Here is a 23,352-nt window from a genome sequence, read left to right as displayed (position 1 = left end):
GTTCGTGCCCTGGTCCGGGAAGATCCCACATGCCGCGGAGCGGCTGGGCCCGTGAGCCATGGCCGCTGAGCCTGCGCATCCGGAGCCTGTGCTCCGCAACGGGAGAGGCCCGCGTACAGAAAAAAAAAAAAAAAAAGCCCATCATGAAACCACTTGATGCCAGATGACCTCTGGATTGAAGGAATGCAGGCACTGCAGGCACCCTAATCCTTATCAGCAACCCTTGCCCCTTGATTCTAAAACTCCTCACAAGCCCCCTCAGGTTGGAACACACAGTTTTGAGGGCATTGGCCTGCTATGGCCCCCTCTGCTTGGGAAAGCAATAAAGTTATTCTTCTCTACTTCACCCAAAGCTCTGTCTCTGAGATCCAATTTGGTGCCAGTGTACAGAGGACGAATTTCAGCTACACTGTCTTGACTGGGCTCTACAGAGTGAGATCGAGGAGATCTGACTTTGGTGAGAATTCTTACCCTTCGTCGGCTTCTGCTCGCTTTCTAGGGTCCTGGCCGTGGCCTTCAGAGAGAATATCGTGTCTCAGAAAGTCCTTACATATGTTGCCAAACTGTAGGAGAGAAAAAATAATTTTTCCTTACTTTTCTAGTTTCTTGGCTGAGATACCCCTATAATAAAAAGACAGATTAACAGTAAAAACAAAACAAACATAAGTTTAATAACATGTATACCTACTGTAAACATAAGAGAGACCCAGGAAAAATAACTTCCTGAAATGGCCTAAGTCATCACCTTAAATATCATCTACAACTAAAGACAAAAGATGTTCGGGGGGGCTTCCCGGGCTTCCCTGGTGGTGCAGTGGTTGAGAATCTGCCTGCCAATGCAGGGGACACGGGTTCGAGCCCTGGTCTGGGAGGATCCCACATGCCGCGGAGCAACTAGGCCCGTGAGCCACAGCTACTGAGCGAGCGCGTCTGGAGCCTGTGCTCCGCAACGGGGGGCCGCGCACCGCGATGAAGAGTGGTCCCCGCTCGCCGCAACTGGAGAAAGCCCTCGCACAGAAACGAAGACCCAACACCGCAAAATAAGTAAATAAATAAATAAGTAAATAAAAAGATGTTGGGGGACACAGGGGGAGAGAGGAAGCCAGTTATGAAAGGTTACCTGGAAAAGCATAGTAAACTAGGGCAAAGTTGTTATGCAGATTTTAGTCATAGCCTGCTCCATTGAGCAAACGTTTCTCGAGTCATCCTTTTCTTCCTGGTTCAGAGAGGAAAATACCTTACAAATGGAGATTTCCCTTAAAAATGCAAATGTCTCTTACAAAAGGGTAACTTCTAGTCAGTTTTCAGAGCTTCAACTGCGTGCTCTTACTTAAAAACAACCAGATTAAAATAATCAATATGCAAAAGAGGCATATTTTGTGGTGACAAGTTCTGCTTCCCTTCAACCCAAACGGGGCTCTTAGGGAATAGCCTGGTGAGTTATATGATTGATTCCTCAGTTCTTTGCTTCTTAAAAATATGCATAAATGACAATCTCAGTTTCCTCTCTCTCTCTCCCTCCCTCCCTCCCATCTTGAGCTTTAGCTTTCACTAACGTTTCTGAAATTTAAATATAAAATACTTAAAATTTATTATAATAAATTTATTTATTATAACACATTTATTCAAATGTGTTACCATGCGGATAGGCTCCTAATGCAACTAACAAAAGCATCAGTCACTGGTCAAATCTTACACGGTGCACACATTTAATAGTTCATATTCCTCTGATTTCTAGCTGTCAAACACACAAAACACGAAGTAAGTTTTTTCCCTAAGTTTATATCAAAGTACAAGGAGAAAAGTAAAGCCCTATTTTATTCTAGTCTATTCTAAGTAACCTTTGTAGTCTATCTCTTACTATTAAAAAAATACATCATACACAAAGAAGTTTGTGTGTGTGAACATATCTGTCGTCTATGGATGAGTAACGAAACAACTTGCTAGTGTAAAACTATGATTATTTATTATTTCTCATGACTCTAGGTCTTCTGATGATCCCACCTAGATTCACATAAACAGCTGTCTTCAGCTGAAGGGTTATTAGGGGTTGGACTCGGCGGGGATATCTGGTACAGCTGGGCCCTTCACTCCATGTGATTTCTTATGCTTCAGGAAGCTAGTCCAAGCCTCTTCAAGTGGTAGCAGCAATAGTCCAAAAGGACAAGCTCCAATGTGTACATTTATATCAATCTTTTGCTTGCCATGTGTTTGCTGATGTCCCATTGGCCAAAGCAAAATCACCTGGCCAAGCCCAGTGTCAAAATGTGAGGGGACAGCCAACACATGACAGTATGGCTACCAGGAGGCATTGTTCATTGAGGGCCACTTGGGTGACCACGTACTACAGTGGGAAAAAAATTACTACTTTGCTTTTTTAAAAATTTTTTTATTTTTTATTTTTGTGGTAAGCGGGCCTCTCACTGCTGTGGCCTCTCCCGTTGCGGAGCACAGGGTCCGGACGCGCAGGCTCAGCGGCCATGGCTCACGGGCCCAGGCGCTCCGCGGCATGTGGGATCTTCGCGGACCGGGGCATGAACCCGTGTCCCCTGCATCGGCAGGCGGACTCTCAACCACTGCGCCACCAGGGAAGCCCCAGAATGACTACTTTGAAATAAACAACTTGTGTGTTTAGACAAAATTATTCTAGAGAGTATAACCAGATTATCTGAATGCTTTTATAGTGGGGTAGATTTCATTCAGGTCAGGAAAAAACCCTATTTTACTACTTTATAACGATATTTATAATAAAAATAAGTAGCAAGAGTTTTACAAAGGAAACAGAGTCCTTTTGTTTAGAAGGAGGAGAGTGTAATTATTACTGAACACTCACTAGGTACTTGGTGCTCTATCAGGTGGCCTATATGTGTTCTCATTTAATTTAATCTGACGACATAATAATTTTTTCTTAAATAGAGTTAATGCAAAGTATGATCCTGAATGCTCACTTATTAAGTATTGTGCTTGACTATGTCATCATTTTGACTAATATTCTGAAGACATAATTTCTACATAAAACGAACGGTTTTATTAACAGTCTTTGGAACATTCACGGTTTTGCCTTATAAATCAGTTAGGATTGGTTCACTTTTGAGTAACAAAGACCAGAAATAACAGTAGCTTAAACAAGACAGGGGTTAATCCCTTTCTCACAGAGAAACCTGGATTTAGGCGGTGCAGGGTTGAGCTTTCCTGCTCTGAAGCTTCAGGTACTCAGGCTCTTTCCAGCTTATCAGTCCTATCCCTACAGTATATCTTTGGACACATGACCACACTTTGCTCCAAGGGAAGCTGGGAAGTGCCATCCTAGGCTTTTTTCCTTTGTGTCTATTCACTCTGACTAAAGTCAAAGCAGAATGGATATCAGGAGTCAAAGGCAGTCTTGGCTTCCCCTTATATGCAAGGCATGCTCCATCCCTGGGGTCAGAGATATAATCCTTAATGGTACACTTAGACGATTTCTCTGAGTAGTGCTAATTTACCTATAAGAGGATAAGCACACTTACCCTTAACAGCATATTCTAACCATCACCTTCCATGATTTGGAGAAAGTTGATGCATTTTTTTTTTTAAGTTGATGCATTTGTAACTACAGAACTAGCTGAACTGTTAAAATAGGCAGTCACTGTGACTCATTGAAATTCACATGAAGAGGCAAGAAGGTGTCAGGTGGAAAGTCAGTCTGTCAAACAGTAACTCAGGGGATGAGAAAGCATTAAGAAAATGGGGGAGGGTGAGTAATCAGGAGGGGAAGTTGGCTTGTAAAGAAAGGGCTGCCTTAAATTTGTGTATTATGAAGGAGATATTTTTTTTAAAAAGAAAGAGGAAATTTTCTAGTAAATTAAAACTAAGGGAAAATGTTATTACTCTACCTTTGAGGTAAAGGTGGTTCATTGGTTTTTTGATATTCATTTTCCATTGACTAAATTACTGCATGATTTATTAACTTTTCTCACTGCTTTTCCTATGTATTTCTTCGGAAACTTGTACTAACTTGTACACGTTGGGCTCCCCTTGACACTAATCCAGGTCCAGCTCAGCGGCAACATTCTTTCTAGGCATCCAGGATATACCCATGCCACCAAAGGAGAGTGGCTGGCACCGACCCAGGCCACTCAAGGGCCTACCTCAGGGAGGAAAGCCAAAGATTCTGAGGGTTAAGACAGACCATCTCTTCAAGGAGTATCAGCTACAAATTATAGCTGTAGCCCTTTCCCAATTCATCTTAGCTATTTCTAGACTTTCTTAGGTAAATTTGATTTATTCAATACACTTTATTGGATCAAAATAGTTTGACCATGGGAACTAATTTACTGAATCTTTATCCATAGCATTATGAACACTGAATACTGGTCTCTGTCTAAATAACATCACTTGGCCAGTTAGCAACATAGCTGCACCCCTGAATAAAGGAAATTTAGCTGCTGACTCCTGATACGTGCGATGACTGATTCTAAAGGAAACGCTTAGTTCCTACACTAAATCTCCGTTCTTCTGCCAGCTACAATGACTGAAACTCTTGTACATTTATCCAAAGCAGCCCTGCCACACTCCCTGCTACGCTGATTGTGACAAATTAGAGCTCTGCAGCTTCCCTGTGGGCATCCTGTTGGAATATATAGATTTCCTATCGAGCTGCTAGGGCTTCACTTCAGGTTTGCAGAGGAGCCAATTTAAGCAGATTGGAGCAATATATGCAGTCCTGCTGCACAGTCAGCACGGGAGCTGTCTTATCAGAATGAATACGAAGAGGAAGGAGGCACACCCTCTGTCACACAGCGAACAGTTTGACCTGGCAGAGAGCGTGCAGGCCAGGGAGGTTACTACGTTACCTTCCCATTCTAACTGACTTTTCTCATCTCTAGAATTGGGGGATAACACCTAACTTTCATGGTAACACGAATTAGAGATAATACATGTCAAATACCTACCATACTATCTGAGATGCAGTACCTCTCAGTTTTTATTATCATAAAAACTGAAAGAGGGCTGCCCTGGTGGTGCAGTGGTTGGGAGTCCGCCTGCCGATGCAGGGGACGCGGGTTCGTGCCCCGGTCCGGGAAGCTCCCACATGCCGCGGAGCGCCTGGGCCCGTGAGCCATGGCCGCGGAGCCTGCGCGCGTCCGGAGCCTGTGCTCCGCAGCGGGAGAGGCCACAACAGTGAGAGGTCCGCGTACCGCAAAAACAAAAACAAAAACAAAAACAAAACAAAAACTGAAAGAAACTTCGTTTAGAAAATGTAGAAAATCAAGTATTTTTCTTTAACACTAATATTCAAAATTGAGTCCTGTTAAGACCTTTAATGATTCTAATATTATTGTGCCCTCTTGTCTAATTAAAAGTAACAACAGTAATTAACATCAAGATGAGTTTTAGGAAATTTAATAAATTTCTGGTTTTTCCATTAGGATTACCCTTTTTCTTTTCAAGAAATGTCAATATTCAAAATCTTTTGCCCGAAACACATTTTTAATTTGCCTTAGGATAATCCAGCACTATTTAAAATATACTTCAATCATGTTAACTCAGAAATGTCCATTCTTCTCTGATCTTTATGCTAATGATTTCAAAAAGAGCCTTGAGATCTTTATTAATAAGAAAAACTGAGATATTGGCTAAGTAGAAACCAAAATGTAAATGTCTATATTGAATATATTGGGTGATCCTCTTGGAGCCCCGAGGCAAATATTAACTTTTAATAACATGAATATTAAATCAAAATGTGTCTAAAAGCAGAATGGCATAGCGTAAAGGGGTCAGGCTTAGGAGTGGAGGACCCATGTAGGATTTATTCGTTCATTCAAAAAACATTTATGAAGTCTTACCTTATGCCAAACAATATAAATATTGTGGTGAGCATGACTGTGTTGTCCTGTGGAGAAGATAGGCAGTATAAACATAATTATGAAGAGTTAAAAAAGAAAAATAAGATGTACTGTGGACTCATGAGAGATAAACCAAAACAATTGTAAGAAATCAAGGACACGTTTTGAAGAAGTGCCTTCTAAACTAAGACCTGAATGTTCAGAAATGCTAAAGTATGGGCTAAGGGAGGGGGCGGTAGATGCGACAGAATGGGGAAGTAAATGTTTCTTCTATAGAAGGGTGTTTCATAAGGAAGTGACATGACTATGTTGGCTTTTTAAACCATGTTTCTAGCTACAGAATGGAGCATAGGTCAGAGGGCAACAAGGATGGATATATGAAGATCCATTAAGAGCCCCTTGCAATGGGACAGGTAGGGTATAAGCCAGGTGACAGGCATGGAGATGAAGAAAGATAGGCTGCTTTGCAAGGCTAGAATTGACAACTTTATAAACAAGGGCTTGATATTTCATCCATTAAGATGGAGAGAGAACAACAGCCAGATATGATGTCCAGATCCAAGACTGAGGAGCTGAGTGATAGGGATGCAATTTACTAACCCAGACAACACGGAAGAATAGAAAGTTTGGGGTTGAAGATTATAATAGACCTTAAAAATACCCAAAGGAAGATGTCTGGTAGGCAGGTATACAGGTTTGGATTTCTGTTCAGGAGTCTGGGCTGAGAAAAAGGCTTAAAAAGTGCTTAACAAAATACACAGCACATAGTACACATGCAATAAGAGTCGGCTATATTTGTTAGTAATAGTATTATGGGTAATATCGTATCAGTGCTTAGAAATGTAACCATTACCCAACACAGAAAGGACCCTAGGAGAGCTAAAGCCAATCAGACATTAAAAAGTCATTTTATTCATTCTGAAATGGTGGTAAATTTACACCCAATGAAAATATAAACATAATCCAATTTTGTAATAAAGAAAAATCCTGGGCTTCCCCCGTGGTGCAGTGGTTGGGAGTCCGCCTGCCGATGCAGGGCACGCGGGTTTGTGCCCCCGTCCGGGAGGATCCCACGTGCCGCGGAGCGGCTGGGCCCGTGAGCCATGGCCGCTGAGCCTGCGCGTCCGGAGCCTGTGCTCCGCAATGGGAGAGGCCGCAACAGTGAGGGGCCCTAGTACCGCAAAAAAAAAAAGAAAAATCCTATACTCATGCCTCGTGAGGGAGCATCTTAGTCAAGCTTTCCATTAATTGCTTAATCTCTGATAACATATATTTCTCCCCTGTAATTAATGGATTGTTTTTCAGAGTTTTCCAGGCTTTAGCTTAAACCTCTTTCAGTAATGGAGAGTGATGTCATCAACGTGGCAGAGCAAGAGTTTCCCGCCATCTTCCCCTCGAAGAACACTGATTTTGGCACTCACCTTAAGACAAGAGAGCCTCTGTGGAAGCCCAGGAGTCCAACACAGAAATTCCAGCACACTGTTAGAGAAAAATAAATCCAAAATTAGATGCCTTGAGTGGGGTAAGAGGACCAGTTTCGCTTTACACTCCCTCAAGGCAGCATTATCCTGACACCAAAGCTGGATAAGGACACTACCAAAAAGAAGGAAACTAGAGGCAATTATCCCTAGTAAATATAGATTAAAAATTTTCAACAAAATTCTAGCAAACAGAACTCAACAGCACATTAAAAGGATCATATGCCATGATCAAGTGGGATTTATCCCTGAGATACAAGGATAGTTCAACATCTACAGATTAATCAGTGTAATATACCACATTAATAAGTGAAAGATACAAATGATATGATCACCTCCTTATAGGCAGAAAAATAATTTATAAAATTCAACATCCTTTCATGATAAATACTCTCAACAAATTGGGTTGAAGGAATATAGCTTAACATAATAAAGGCCATGTATGAAAATCTCACAGCTAACAACATACTCGGTGGTTAAAAGTTGAAATCTTTTCCTCTAAGATCAGGAACAAGACAAGGAAGCCCACTCTCACCACTCTTATTTAACATAGTACTGGAAGCTCTGGGCAGAGCAATTAGTCAAAAAAAAAAAAAAAAAGACATCCAAATCAGAATAGAAGAAGTAAAATTGTCTCTGTTTGCTGATGACATCATTTATATATAGAAAACTCTAAAGATTCCATCAAACAACTGTTGGAACTAATACTGGTGTACTTGGGAGATATTGTGTGTTCAGTTCCAGACAACTGCAATAAAGTGAATATCCAATGAAACAAGTAACACAATTCTGGGGGGTTCTCAGTGCATATAAATGGTATGTTTATGCTATAATGTACTCTATTAAGTGTGCAATGGCATTACATTTAAAAAAACAATGAAACATTAAAAACAGCATGGATATGAAATGTACAGTGTGAGGAATATAGTCATTAACTACATAATATCTGTTGTATGGTGACATATTGTAACTAGACATCATGAAGATCAGTTTGAAATGTATAGAAATATTGAATAACTATGTTGTGTAACAGGAACTAACATAGTGTTGTAGGTCAATTATATTTCCAAAACAAACAAAATCATAGAAAATGAGATCAGATTTGTGGTACCAGAGGTGTAGGGCAAGGGCAGTAATTAGGTGAAGGGGGGTCAAAAGATACAAGCTTCCAGTTATAAGCTAAATAATCACTAGGAATATAATGTACAACATGATGAATATAATTAACGCTGCTGTATGTTGTATATGAAAATAAAAATTTTTTCTATTTCTTTCATTTTGTACCTATATGAGATGATGTATGTTCACTAAACTTGTGATAATCACTTCATGACGTATGTTAATCAAATCATTATGCTGTGTATCTTAAACTTATGCAGTGCAGTATGTCAGTTACTGTGTCAAGAAAACTGGAAGAAAGAAACATTAATTTTAAAATAATGCTCTTGGAAAAATGGCCCTGATAGACTTGCTTGATGCAGGTGTTGGCAAGGATGTCACTGTTGGTGGGACTGTAAACTGGTACAGCCATTATGGAAAACATTATGGAGGTTCCTCAAAAAATTGAAAAAAGAACTGCCATGGGATCTAGCAATCCTTCTGGATGTATTTTTGAAAGAAATGAAATCGGTATCTTGAAAAGATATCTGCACTCTCATGTTAATTGCAGCATTATTCACGAAATAGCCAAGACATGGAAGCAAACTAAATGCCCACTGATGGATTAATGGATAAAGAAAATGTGATATATATATATATATTAATAATATTGGAAATGTGATATTATATAATATATATATATACACAATGGGATATTACTCCATTAAATTAAATCCTGCCATTTGTGACAACATGGATGGACCTAGCAGATATTATCCTTAGTGAAATAAGTTAGACAGAGAAAGACAAATACTGTATGATCTCATATGTGGAATCTAAGAACATTGAACTCATGGAAACAGAGAGTAGAATGGTGGTTTCCAAGGGCTGGGGGCAAGGGTAGGGAAATAGGGAGATGTTGGCCCCAAAGTAAAAATTTTCAGTTATAAGATGAATATATTCTGGGGATCTAATGTACAGCAATGGTGACTTTAGTTAACAATACTCTATGGTAAGGAAACTTCATACTGTGCTTCACTTTACTGAACTTCACAGATATTACATTTTTTTACAAATTGATGGTTTGTGGCAATCCTGCATTTTTAGATACTGGTTAGCATTTTGTTTTTTTAGGCATAATACTATTGCACATTTAATAGACTACAGTGTAGTACAAACGTAACTTTTATGTGCACTGGGAAACCAAAAAATTCATGAGACTCACTTTACTGACATATTTGCTTCATTGCATGGATCTGTTACCAGACTTGCAGTATCTCTGAGGTATGCCTGTACATACTTGAAAGCTGCTATGAGAGTAGATCTTAAATGTTCACCACACACACACGGTAATTATGTGAGGTGATGGATGCCTTAACTCACTTATCGCAATAGTCCTTTTGCAATAAGTACGTGTGTCAAATCACCACCTTGTACACTTTAAATTTACACAGTGTTACATGTCAACTATATCTCAATAAAGCTGAAAGAAAATAAAATTGAAAAAATCTCTTCCATTAATGACAACCGTAAGATGACCCAAAAAAATGTTAATCACCCGAAAGGGATAGAATCAATCTAACACTTGGAAATGTTGGTTACTCTAGCCAGGGTTAAATCACGTACGCTTTTCTAAGGTCAGTGATCAAAAAAAGTCTCTCCATGGTTTCACACACTGAGGATAAGGTGGGATGCCTCTAAAGTGCTGACGTGAGTTGGCATGAAGGATTTCAGCTTGCAAATGTTTTTCTGCTGTTGGAATTTGTGTTTATTTTCCTACTAACTGAACTCCTTTTCCAATAATCTTGTTAAGAGTGCTAGCAAGAAGATCGATAGATCACACCAGCTCCACATTTCGGACATTACCCAAAGTGCCAAGAGGAGAGATATAGACCCGCAGAGTCAACAATCCTGGAACTAATGACTCAGGGAACTTGTGAAGTGCATTGACGTGACGGTTACATTGTTATCAGATCATTTAGAAAAAGTGATACTGTGGGCATCTACCATTTGTTTTCTCCACAAAATAAGACCCTCGGCAGAAAATTCTGGACTGGAAGATAGACCAGATTAGTAGTTCAATGTAGAATGTCTTACCCTCCTATATAGTAACATCAAGGATTTATTTTTAGTCAGCAATTATAATGGATGAACTTATTTTCATTATCCATCAATTATATAACTAACTCACAAAAATCATACCCTAGTATTTGGTAAAATCTCAGCATTTTCAAATGCTTTATTACAAAATTCAGTATTTGATATGCATTCTTGCAAAGGGATTCAATATCCCTTGTAAAATATTTGAACTATTGGGAACACTGTAGTATAACTTGGGGTTTTTTTTTTTGCCAAATAGTATCCATTCCTCTTTATATGATAATAATTTGCTGAATTTCATTTGAAAACCCACTAGTGTCCATCGTTAGTCCACATGGATTGCACAGGGCTGCCCATGCCCTCAACCCCAGTTACAGGAGTAAGTATATGACCCAGACTTGGACAAGGAAAACATAACATCTTCCTCGGACAATGATGGCTTAAGAATGGCCACATGACAAAGAGTCAACAGAATTTGTTCTGGGACGTGGGGGAATCTGCTGAAGAAAAATAAGCAAGTTTTCTTTTACGTTTGTCCTCAGAGCACAGAAACCTGATACTGATGGCAGCCAGGTTACCACCACATAAAGAGAAATATGGTCCTGATGGCGTCGCTAATCATGCCACCCCTGGACCTTTTAGTCACATAAGCCAGTATTTTACTCCTGTTCTTTCTGCTTAAGCCAGTTTAAGGGCTTTCATCTCCTGTAACTAAAAAGAACCCTAAACGATACTGTGTAATTTAATCTTAAGAGAGACATGAGTTAATTTTAGAGAGTTAAGCAAATTCAATAACATGTTCCTCTGCTGTAAACACACACACATACCATCTATTTACAGTAAATATACTCATAATTTTGTACATATTTCTGTGAAAATCAGTGACAGATAGATGATAGAGAGGTAGGTAATAGATAGAAGATAGATGATAGATAGGTCGATAGATATTGATAGAGACAGCTAGGTTAATTATTCACTGACTAGCTGCCTGGATTACCTCATATGTGTCAATCCTGATTTCTTCTGGATTTTGAAAAGTCTGGTTTCTAACCTTAGCTCTACCACTGCTAAGCCTCAGTTTTCTCATATGTGAAATAAATGTGACAAAAATAGAACCTACCTCCTAAGCTTTCACGAGTTCACGTAAGATAGTGCTTGTAAAACTCTATCTAAAGTGGGTTTTCAATAAACATTAGCTTTTAGGGGTTACTTACTCATAGATGATTCTAAGGTAAAGGATACATTTATTTTCTGGAGCTAAAGAAAATTAGAAAGTCATAAACAGGCAAATTTCAGTTAGATTTCTGGTCTTGTATCTTTCTGATTGGACGAAGAACAAAATCTTACTAGATAAATATAAGGTTTTTAAATGAAATATAATCTAGTTCCAACCTAGCTATATAACTGGCCTTAAATATTTGAATTTGTTATTACCTCTACAGGATGAATTACTTTTAGCATTTGGTCAAACTAAGAATGACTAGAAATGTCTGGAGAATTCTGGGCAGTTTCCGTATTCTCTGTGATTTAATTTGTTTGTTGCACTAAATAGCCAACCTCTATCTGCAGCAAGATTAAATTTTTTGCTATTAAGATGGGAAAGAGAACAATGACGTGAGCATTTGCATTTTAACTGGAGCTAGTATTTTGGGACAGGCAAAGGGGAGATGGTTTAGAATATGAGTCTTCTCACTGTCATCCTGATAAGTTTCACCCCACACCTACCAGCACCTATAAAAAAGGAAGTCACTCCATATGTTCTAATATAAGTTCTAATATAATAAGTCACTCCACATTACCTAATATAAGAGCCAATATTCATCATAGTTCCTCCCACATAAAACTCACTTAGATCTATAAAGCTCACTCGATATTTTTTAAAAGATATATACCAAATAAAATCAAAATTATATTCTGTCACTTTAAACATGAAATAATCCATTATTAAAATTCTGAGATTTTAACAAATGCAATAAAATTTTGTTTCAGTGCGAAAGTACTCTCAACTCACGTCCAGTTGATTTCCACTTTCAGACAACTTATAACCAAGGGAACATCTAAATCCTGATGATACAAAAGAAAAAGATCCCCATTTAACACATTAGCATGGATGGAGGCTTGATGGTTTGATCTTCACAACTACGAATTACATGAATTATAATAGAAATAAAAACTAAAGTAGCAGCTAAGAAATGCAGAGATATTTCACTAAGATGAAAGAAAATGAGAGCTTTTTGTTGGATTTACTTTCATTCTTACTGCATCTATAATTTGCACCTCTCCATGTTTCCAATTCTTTCCAGGAGCAAGTTGAAAATCTTAGATATGGAGCTTTATGAAGAAATCTGATCAGTCAGAGGAAAATGTTCTGCTCACTTTTTCCCCCAAGTCCAATCCATGTTTAGTCCTTATTTCTCCAGGAGAATGAAAATAAGACTTTCTTCCTTTCACCTTCAACTAGAATCTCACGGCTGGTTCTGCCAGTGTTTTTGCCATAAAAATTCTTAACAACAATGAATTAACACCAACTCTGCTCTCCTTGATTTTTCCTCTCATTATCTGTTCTTTGCTAAGCCCAGAATCTTTCTGACCATCAGTCTGAAAGAGAGTGCTGTATATTTGCCTCTAAGTATATCTAATGAGACCTGGTTTCTGGAGCAGCTAGTGATGGGGCAACAGTAGGAAAACTCTCTGGTTCATCTGGTCAGATCAACACACTCACTGAAGCATTGACTTAAGTTTGTACCCTTTCCTGTGCATCAGACATGGCAGGCATGGTGGAGCTTCCATTCTGTTATTTGGCAAAGGGGGACAGGGGAGAGATGAGTTAAAGTTAATATGAAATGTAAATGGGAAGAAGCAAAATATGGGTGCTTTCAGTGCCAATATTCTGTGGGCGGAGGACCTCAGAAAGGAAAGATTTCCCCTTGTAGTTTTTGAATCAAACTTTCAATTCATTATTACAAATGTTGTAATAATGAATATTATTAAATCTAGTAAAGTTTATTTGAACAGAACATATATAAGTAACACCTTTATATAAAATAAAAAGCAATGATTTTTATTATTGAGGTATAATTGACATATTATGTTGTTTCAGATGTACGACATAATGATTTAATACTTGTATATATTGCAAAATGATCATCACAATAAGACTAGTTAACATCTGTCACCATGGTTAGTTACATAATTTTGTTTTTCTGACGGGAACTTTTCAGATCTACTCTCTTAGCAACTTTCAAATATGCAATATGGTATTATTAGCTGTCATGACCATGCTGTGCATTATATTCCCAGGATTTATTAATCTCTTAACTGGAAGTTTGCTTGTACCTTTGGATCCCCTTCACTCATCTCACCCATCCTCCACCCCTCACCTCTGGCAACCACCAATCTGTACCTTTGAGTTTATTTTTTTTGTTTTGGGGGGTTTTATTTTTAGATTCCCTGTATAAGTGAGATCATACGGTATTTGTCTTTCGCTGTCTGACTTAGCAAAATATCTTCTAGATCTACCCATGTTGTCACAAATGGCAAGATTTCATTCCTTTTTATGGCTAATATTCCATTTTATATATACACCACATTTTCTTTATCCATTCATCCACTGATGGTTCTAAGGTTGCTTTCATAACTTGGCTATTGTGAATAATGCAGCAGTGAACACAGGGATACATAAATCTTTTAGAATTAGTGCTTTTGTTTTCTTCAGAAATGCTAAGAAGTGGAATACCCTGATCTATTTTTAATTTTTCTATTTTTAATTTCTGTTTTTAATTTTTGAAGAAACTCCATACTCTTTTCCATAGTGGCTATATAACATTCTCACCAACAGTGTACAAGAGTTCCCTTTTCTCTATAACCTTTCAACACAAGTTCAAAAACAGGCAAAAACCAATGTAAGGTGACAGAAATCAGGATTGTTATTGTCTCTGGGGAGCAGGTAGTAGTAGTGACTGAGAAAGGACAGAAGGGGGAACTTCTGTGGTGCTTGCCACATTCCATTTCTTTATTTGGGTATTGATTCCATGAATGTGTTTCCTTTGTGATAATTCATCAAGCTATACGTGTTACACGTGTCACTATACGTGACACTTTCCTGTATTTATATCATACTTCAATAAACATTTATTTTAAACAAAATATTACTAAAATAAAATAAATTCTAATTAGGACTTTATTTTTAAGAATTAGATTTTTGAAGCCCTTCCTTCCAAAGGAAGCATTTCTAGTAGCTCACAGAGATTGCACCAATAAAGAGTACAAATCGGGAATCAGGGTACCCATGTTCTAGTTCTGTTCTGACATAACTATTTCTCTCACTAGAACAAATCATGTCAAATGTCTGGTCTTCATCTCTCCTTTAGTAAAAGAAGGTATTTAAGCTAATCCTTAACATTCTTCTCAACTTTAAAGTCTCGAGGTTCCAAATATCTCCCTAATTAGATGGGTATCAATTGCTGAGCCATGGGAGGGATACTCTTTCTTTCTAACCAAGTTATGGTAAAATCCAGACTATGGAGGGGGAAAGGTTAGCCTTAATAAGAACATATTATATGCTATGTTGGCAAAGGACTCATTTACAAAAGCACGTGATATGTCTGAGACATGCAAAGTACAAAGATGAATTTTTTCTTCCTTCTCATGTGACCTTTTAAAATCTGAAATAGTATTTATAGATGCCCCCTTCCCAATGCCATTTCTGTTCAAAACATTTCTGACCTTTGCAAATGCAAGGCGTGGAACTCTGAATGTGACTTTAAAAATCAGTTAGTAAAGACTACAATGATAATTACCCATGTAGTTAAAAAGAAAATATTCTGAAAAAACTTTTTAAAGCAACCAGATAAACAACCTAACAAATGATGAAGGTCATGTTGACTGTAGAACATACGTCCTTTCTAACTCTCCTAAGTAATCATTGCAGTCTGGCTGTTGTCTGATAAGAGAGTTAATTATCCCATATTTCATTTTTTTTAATTAATTTATTTTTGGCCGCATTTGGTCTTCGCTGCTGTGCGTGGGCTTTTCTCTAGTTGCGGCGAGCGGGGCCTACTCTTCGTTGCGGTGCGCGGGCTTCTCACTGCGGTGGCTTCTCTTGTTGCGGATCACAGGCTCTAGGTGCGCGGACTTCAGTAGTTGTGGCGCATGGGCTCAGTAGTTGTGCAGACTCTAGAGCGCAGGCTCAGTAGTTGTGGCACATGGGCTTAGTTGTTCCACAGCATGTGGGATCTTCCCAGACCAGGGCTCGAACCTGAGTCTCCTGCACTGGCAGGTGGATTCTTAATCACTGCGCCACCATATTTCATTTTTAAAAGCAACCTAAGATCTCAATTAAATGCTCAAGATGGGGGAAAAAAGTGGAGTTTTTTTTGTTGTTTTCATCCATTTTCTTTGTGATATGAACGTGACAATTCCATGAGAGAAAAGTACCCCCCTTCCTAGTACCCCGTGAAGTGTGTGCCCACTGCTGGGGGCTCCTCTGAGTTCTAACTCTTGCTGTAGCCTCACACGGTTGGAGAAGACAGCTAATTAATTTCACAGCTGTCCTAAATTTTCACAATGAGGTTACTGTCTGCCAAGGCAGTGTCTTCAAGACCGGGTCCTTGCTTCTCACACATACAGTGATTTGCCCTTTCAAATCTTTGAGCCAGTTTCTTGAGACCCAGTAATGGGTGTGAAATGAATTTTACACGTTGCCAACTTACCTTACACATTTTCCTTTCAGCCTAATTATTTAAAAAAAAAAAAAATAATAAAAAGCTATTCAAAGAAGAACAGACTTTCAGCAACTGGCTTACCTGTCTCTCAAGATGCAGACACAGAGCATGTTCATACAGCCCTAAACTTAGGAAACTACAGCTGTATTGTTCCTTGCTCTTCTTACAAATTCCTTATTACTTTTCTGTTCCTCCCTTTTCTTTCTAATCCTAGTTTTCTTTGCCCCTTCACCATGTCCTGTCACGAATGTTTTCAGTCTAAGTATTGCAAAAGTATTGCCAGAAAATTTGGAGTATCTGCCACGGTTACACCAAATTTCCTTACCAGGGTCATTCCAACACTTAGAGGCTGACTGTGGCAGTTTCAGTTAATGGGGTGAGGGAGATTCAATATTTAATATTTCAGTTTTCAAGTGCACTTTTTTGGGAAACCTGAATAAGATTTGAAAACTGGAAAGAGCAGTATTAAGCCCACTCAGGCAATTGCAATATCCAAAGATTGTCTGACAAGAAGTTTTTCATGGTTTCTTTTTTTCCTGTTTCTATGGGAACGAAAACTCCCTGGGAGACACTGAATTTAAAAGAAATGTTTAATATATAGGTGCTTCAAAAGTTGTATTAAAATTCATATTGTTGGGCTTCCCTGGTGGCGCAGTGGTTGAGAGTCCGTCTGCCGATGCAGGGGACACGGATTCGTGCCCTGGTCCGGGAGGATCCCACATGCCGCAGAGCGGCTGGGTCCGTGAGCCTTGGCCGCTGAGTCTGCGCGTCCGGAGCCTGTGCTCCGCAACGGGAGAGGCCACAACAGTGAGAGGCCCGCGTACCGCAAAAAAATTAAAAAAAAAAATTCATATTGTTAAATAATACAAAAGCACTCTGGCCAGGCATTTTTGTTGTTGTTGTTGTTTTTTTTTTTGTTTTTTTTCTTTGTTTTTTTGCGCTAATGCGGGCCTCTCACTGCTGTGGCCTCTCCCATTGCGGAGCACAGGCTCCGGACGCGCAGGCTCAGCAGCCATGGGTCACGGGCCAGCCACTCCGCGGCATGTGGGATCTTCCCGGACCGGGGCACGAACCCGCGTCCCCTGCATCGGCAGGCGAACTCTCAACCACTGCGCCACCAGGGAAGCCCTGGCCAGGCATTTTTAAATAATGTTTCTAAACAAAAAGTTAGTTACACACAATTGAGCTGACTGTACCCCACTCTTAGTTCTCATGATAATGAGAAGTTAAAGCAGACTTATTTGAAAATCCACAGACATCTACAGTTTCACAACCAAATCTGTGTTAACAAAATATAACACTAAGATAACTATAGATGGTGTAACTAGTTGTAATGAACTGAATTTTTGGAAAACGAGTCAGTTTTTGTCAAGGTTATATTTTTGGCAAGGATTACGTCATTTATAGAATAACAAACTCTCAGGAAAAAATTGAAGATTATTGATGGCCAAGCCTTACACAGAATACATCATTCAAGAATGTAAACCAATCCTACCTTCATTCCAGCCTGAAAAGTGAGTGAAGTCAGTTCATTCTATGTCCTAGAAGTCACTAGCTATATTGGCTCCCAGGATATCAGTGTGTCTGGCAGGTTCCTGCTAAATTTGAAGTTGTTATGAGATGCAAAGCCCTAACAGGAAGATGTGAATCAGCATACAGACCAGGATGAGGCTGAAAGCTCTGTGAAGACACCTGCCCACTGATCAAAGACCAAGACACTCAGTCAGCATGCCAGATGGCCTGGGTGCCTGAGGGATATCATTGTAGTAATGAGTACCAATAAACCATTTTAAGGATTGTGAGAAAATCGAGTTTAGTAGCCAACCTGCATTGTGTGAATAACAGTCTGAAATCAAATAGTAAGCATAATTCCATCATTAAGACCTCCACAGACAACCCGGTGGGTTTCCTTTCATCCCCGATGGTCCGTTTTATGTTGCATCGGTGCTGCCTGAGTTTGAGTTTCATCTTCTTTTATTTCCATTTCCCATCCTCTGATGGAGGGACTAATGAGCTATAAAAATAGCCAAGGGGCAGACAAGGTAAGGGCAGAGAAATCAAGGACAAGGATAATCTACAAATGAAAAAATTACTCCCGTAAAAACCAAGAGTTGGTTAGTGATGCCATGAAATAATGAAATTATCTCCAAAAATTCTGTTGCTGTTGTTTTTAAGGTACTGGAGAATACAAGGAATTCCTTAAGGTCTTTGGCACAGAAAACTCACATGTTTCAGGAAACTCATTTTGGCTTCTCTTACAAAGGAAAATTGTCCATAAAAGAATGAATGAGTCTGGCTTGGCTATGGGATCTTGCAGTGATGAGCTTTATTTTCTGAAGGACCTAAACACTCTAAAGATTAAGCTGTGAAGGAAACTGTGTACTAGGCTGGAGAAAAAAACATTGCAAAGACTTAGCTAAATGTCAACTGGAATATGGGAAACCTCAACAGGAAGGGTGTAAATTCGACTGGAAAAGGGGTTTCATTTTCAAGACCATATTGTATACTCAGCTAATGTTGGGCACTGTCACATGTTACCTAATTTAATCCTCCAAACAATTCAATGAGGTCACTGTTGCTGCTATCCTTATGCAGATGACAAATTGAGACTGAGAAAGTCACCAACTTGCTCAGGATCACAATTAGGGAGTGTTAGAAAGAGCCTTTCTGACGCCAGAGCCCTTACTCCTTTCTACTTCAGAGGAATCTCTCAGATTAAGAACAAATCAGGAGTAGCTGAGAAGGAGGTGGATGACAGGGAAAAATGAGTTTCCCTGTGTATTTTAGTTATTTGATCTAACAAAATAAGTTGGAAAATCCTTTGCACAATAAATTAGGGTTCATTAAAAATAAATTTAAAGAAAGTAATAACTGGATTTAAAAATAGACTAAGGGGGACTTCCCTGGTGGCACAGTGGTTAAGAATCCGCCTGCCAACGCAGGAGACATGGGTTCAATCCCTGGTCTGGGAAGATACCACATGCCGCGGAGCAACTAAGCCCATATGCCACAACTACTGAGCTTGTGCTCTAGAGCCCATGAGCCACAACTACTGAGCCCACATGCCACAACTACTGAAGACCATGCACCTAGAGCCTATGCTTCACAATAAGAGAAGCCACCGCAAATGAGAAGCCTGCACACTGCAATGAAGAGTAACCCCCGCTCGCTGCAACTAGAGAAAGCCCATGTGCAGCAACGAAGACCCAATGCAGCCCAAAACAAACAAACAAACAAAACCCCCCAAAAAAACAAAAAAATAAAAATAGGCTAAGGACTTGTATAGATGTTTCTCCAAAAAAGACATAAAATGGCCAACAGATATATGAAAAAATGCTCAGCATCACTAATTATCAGGGAAATGCAAATCAAAACCATGATGCAGTTTTCATACCTGTTAGGATGGCTATCATCAAAAAAAAAAAAAAGATAGCGAGTGAGAATATGGGAAAATTTGAATTGTTACATGTTTTTGATGGGAGGTAAAATGGTGCAGCTGCTATGGAAAAGACTATGGAGGTTTTTCCAAAAATTAAAAATAGAATTATCCTATGATCCAGTAATTGTACTTCTAGGTATTTATCTCAAAGAACTGAAATCAAGATCTCAAAATACCAGCACTCCTACGTCATTGCGGCAGTATTCACTATTCAGAATTATACTGTGGAAATAGTTTAGATGTCCATTGACAAACGGATGGATAAGGAAAAACATGGTATATACTTATAATGGAATACTATATAGCCTTAAAAAAGAAGAAAATTCTGCAATATGTGACAACACGGATGAAACTGGAGGACATTATGCTAAGTTAAGTAAGCCTGTCACTGAAAGACAAATACTGCATGATTCCACCTATGTGAGGTATCTAAAGTAGTCACATTTATAAACTCAGAGTGTGGAGTAGTGATTGCCAGGGGCTGGGGGTTGGGGGGGAAATGAGGAGTGTCTAATCAACAAATGTAAAGTTTCAGTTATGCAGGATAAATAAACAGAGCTTACTTATTGACAACATAGTCAACAATGTGTTGTACACTTAAAAACGTAACAGAGGAAATACCATATTGTGTTCTTACCACAAAAACATAAATATATGCTTGCATCCAGAAAAAAAAACTTTCTGAAAAGTGGAAATTATATTAAGTTTTTGTCACACCTGAGGAATATTTTGGTATTTGTGTGTATTATTATTATTCTCACACTGCCTTATAGAGTACCTGCACAAAGTAAGTACTATTGATTGCTGAGAAGACAGAAACTAGAGAGTGTCAGTAAGAAAAGGTCTTTCTTTCGATCTCCTGAGGAATTAGCCAGACTACTCATTTGTGTCCTGGTGCTCTATCGTGGTTAGAACGTCCACAGAATTCTGCTGACTTGCATCCTGGATAGGGCACTACAGTACTACATCTTCTGTACTTCAGAAGCTCAAATTATTCTCCTAATAAAGCAGCTCAATGTGTAAATATATTAAGTAGGATACTATTCTATTTAGAATGGTTTTACAGCACCACAGTTTATGTTAATGAACTTGCACACATAGACCTGAATATAGAAATGAATTTCATGTTCTCACCAGTCTCAATCACACATCCAAATTTTGATTATGTAGATAACATACTTAATTTTTTTTTTTTTTTTTTTTGCGGTACGCGGGCCTCTCACTGTTGTGGCCTCTCCCGTTGTGGAGCACAGGCTCCGGACGCGCAGACTCAGCGGCCATGGCTCACGGGCCCAGCCGCTCCGTGGCATGTGGGATCCTCCCGGACCGGGGCACGAACCCGTGTCCCCTGCATCGGCAGGCGGACTCTCAACCACTGCGCCACCAGGGAAGCCCAAACATACTTAATTTAACTATTCATTTAATGTAATGGACAAGGCCATTTAATTTGGTATCATATAAGCCAAAGCTTAATGATTCAATCATTTTTGTTTGAACTGGATATACTGTCGTCAACAATGAGTTCCAAAATCAATAAAAATACTTTGAACATATACAGATATAGGTATATTTATAACACACATACAGATATTCCTTTCACAATGGCCTCCCAAATTGTTTAACTTTCTCTCCTCAACAAAGAAACCAAAGCACAAAAACTTAATAGTTTTTCTCTAAATGAATTGAATGGGTATTCTGGCTTGGGATCTCGATCTGGGCAATGGTCTCAATATTGTCAACTAGAAGGAAGTGTCCCATCAGAGTTTACCAGTCAAACATCTTTTTATTTATTTTCAAGAGAACAAATCCACATTTTTATTTATTTACTTTTCAGTAAGTTTAAATCCTTGAAGGGTACAGCATCACTTGGGTTCTGTGTCCAATGGCCTTAGCAGGAAGATTACTTTGGAATTTGGCATGAACCACACCACTGTTTCCATGAGCATGAGTTATCTTTCCCCAGATTATTCTGGTTTTGTTAGGTTTTCCACCAGGAGTTACTATGTTGTTCTTTTCTTTGTACACATAGCACATCTTTTGTCTAGACAGAATTCAGTTTCATCTCGAGCGTATACACATTCAATTTTCAGAACACTTGTGTGCTCCCTCTTGTTCTGTAGACAGAGCTTATAGCCAGAAGAAATGACCTTGGACCACAGCCTTCCAGACATATTTGTCATTTTAGAAGTCCTGCTCCCAGCAGGCCTCCACAGGCTCTAAGATGGCTAAAATAGCTACCGCTGAAACATCTTAAAGTGATGTCTAATCATCAAAAAGTAATTTCAATACACCAGCCTCAAATCAGCCTTTTGTTTTGTCTCAATCCTTCATCGGACAAACCAGAAGTATTCAATATTTAAGTGCTTTGAACATAAAAGAGAAATTTCAAACAAACAAAAAAAGACTGAAGGAGACAAGGGTAATTCAAGGGAGAGAAAATTAAAAAAAAAATTAGTACATCAGACTCACTTAATGACATGGCATACATAGAACAAGAACAGCACATTTGTTCAGTGAAAAAGGAAAAATTTCTGAGATTAAAATGATGATTGCAGAAGTTAATATAAATCCAAAGCAAGACTGAAGATAAAAAAGAAATGCAGTGTACAAGTAGTCAAAATACTTATGCCTGAACATTTCTTGATTGATTAAATTCAAAAGATATATGACCTAGATGGGTGGGATGGGGGTGGTGGGAGGGAGGTCCAAGAGGGAGGGGATACATGTATACATATAGCTGATTCACTTCATTGTACAGCAGAAACTAACACAACATTGTAAAGCAATTTTATTCCAATTTTAAAAAACAAAAAAAAGATATGAGAAATAAAATACACACATGAATGAAATAGTCCACCTTCCAATTCTAGAAATTCTAAAGAAAAAGGATAAAGAAAATGTAGATAAGGAAACTATAAAAGAGATGATATAAAAGCATTTGCTAGAATTGAAAGACCCAAGCCTTCATATTTAAAGGTCTACCCAGAACAGTAACTAAATAAACATACAAACAAGTAACCAAGAGAAGATATATGATTGTGGAATTTCAGGACATCAATAATGAAAAGATTTAAAATCCTTCCAAGGAAGAAATAAAAGAGTTTATTTACAAAAGAACAAAAACCAGACTAATGTAAAACTTCTCACCGACAACAATGAATGCTAAAAATCAGTGTCCTGAGGAAAGATTGTTTTAAATTGTTATGGTTTTAAAATGATAAATTAATGTAAAAATATAAAAAACCTTTTTTCAACATGCTAAGATAAGCCTATTTTGCACAAACCATTCCTTAGTAAATTACTTCTGGTTATGAGGAAGTTAACTAAGAAACGTTTGTAATCTAAGAAACAGTGCATCTAATCCAGATAAGCAATAAAGTTTACCCCTCCACACATATATCTATGCAGCAGTCCTGCAGAAACAAAGCCCTCCAGGGTGGAGAAGGTAAACAGACGATTGTCCAAAGCACAGGTAAAGAATAAATAACATAGATAAAGTAATTGAGAATTTAGAAAAACTGGAATATATTCTGAAAATAACTGATGGAGTATGGAAAAGGAAAATCCACTTGAAGTAATACTAGAAGGATTCTTTGCGAGGAACAGGGCATTGAACCCAGAAGAAAACAAAATTTTTAAATTTCTAAATTTTAGACTCTAAAATTAATGAATGTGTACTAATGTTTACT

The 23,352-nt window shown here is 38.6% G+C and overlaps 1 pseudogene; it reads right to left on the bottom strand.

Moving 5' to 3' along the window:
* Window positions 1–21,502: 21,502 nt before the first annotated feature.
* Window positions 21,503–21,834, bottom strand: LOC116754582 (annotated as a pseudogene).
* Between the last annotated feature and the right edge of the window lie 1,518 nt (window positions 21,835–23,352).

The sequence above is a fragment of the Phocoena sinus genome, chromosome 5, assembly GCF_008692025.1.
Source record: "Phocoena sinus isolate mPhoSin1 chromosome 5, mPhoSin1.pri, whole genome shotgun sequence".
In the NCBI taxonomy this organism is placed as follows: domain Eukaryota; kingdom Metazoa; phylum Chordata; class Mammalia; order Artiodactyla; family Phocoenidae; genus Phocoena; species Phocoena sinus.
Note: the sequence above shows the minus strand (reverse complement) of the source record. Positions and strands in the feature narration are given on the sequence as shown.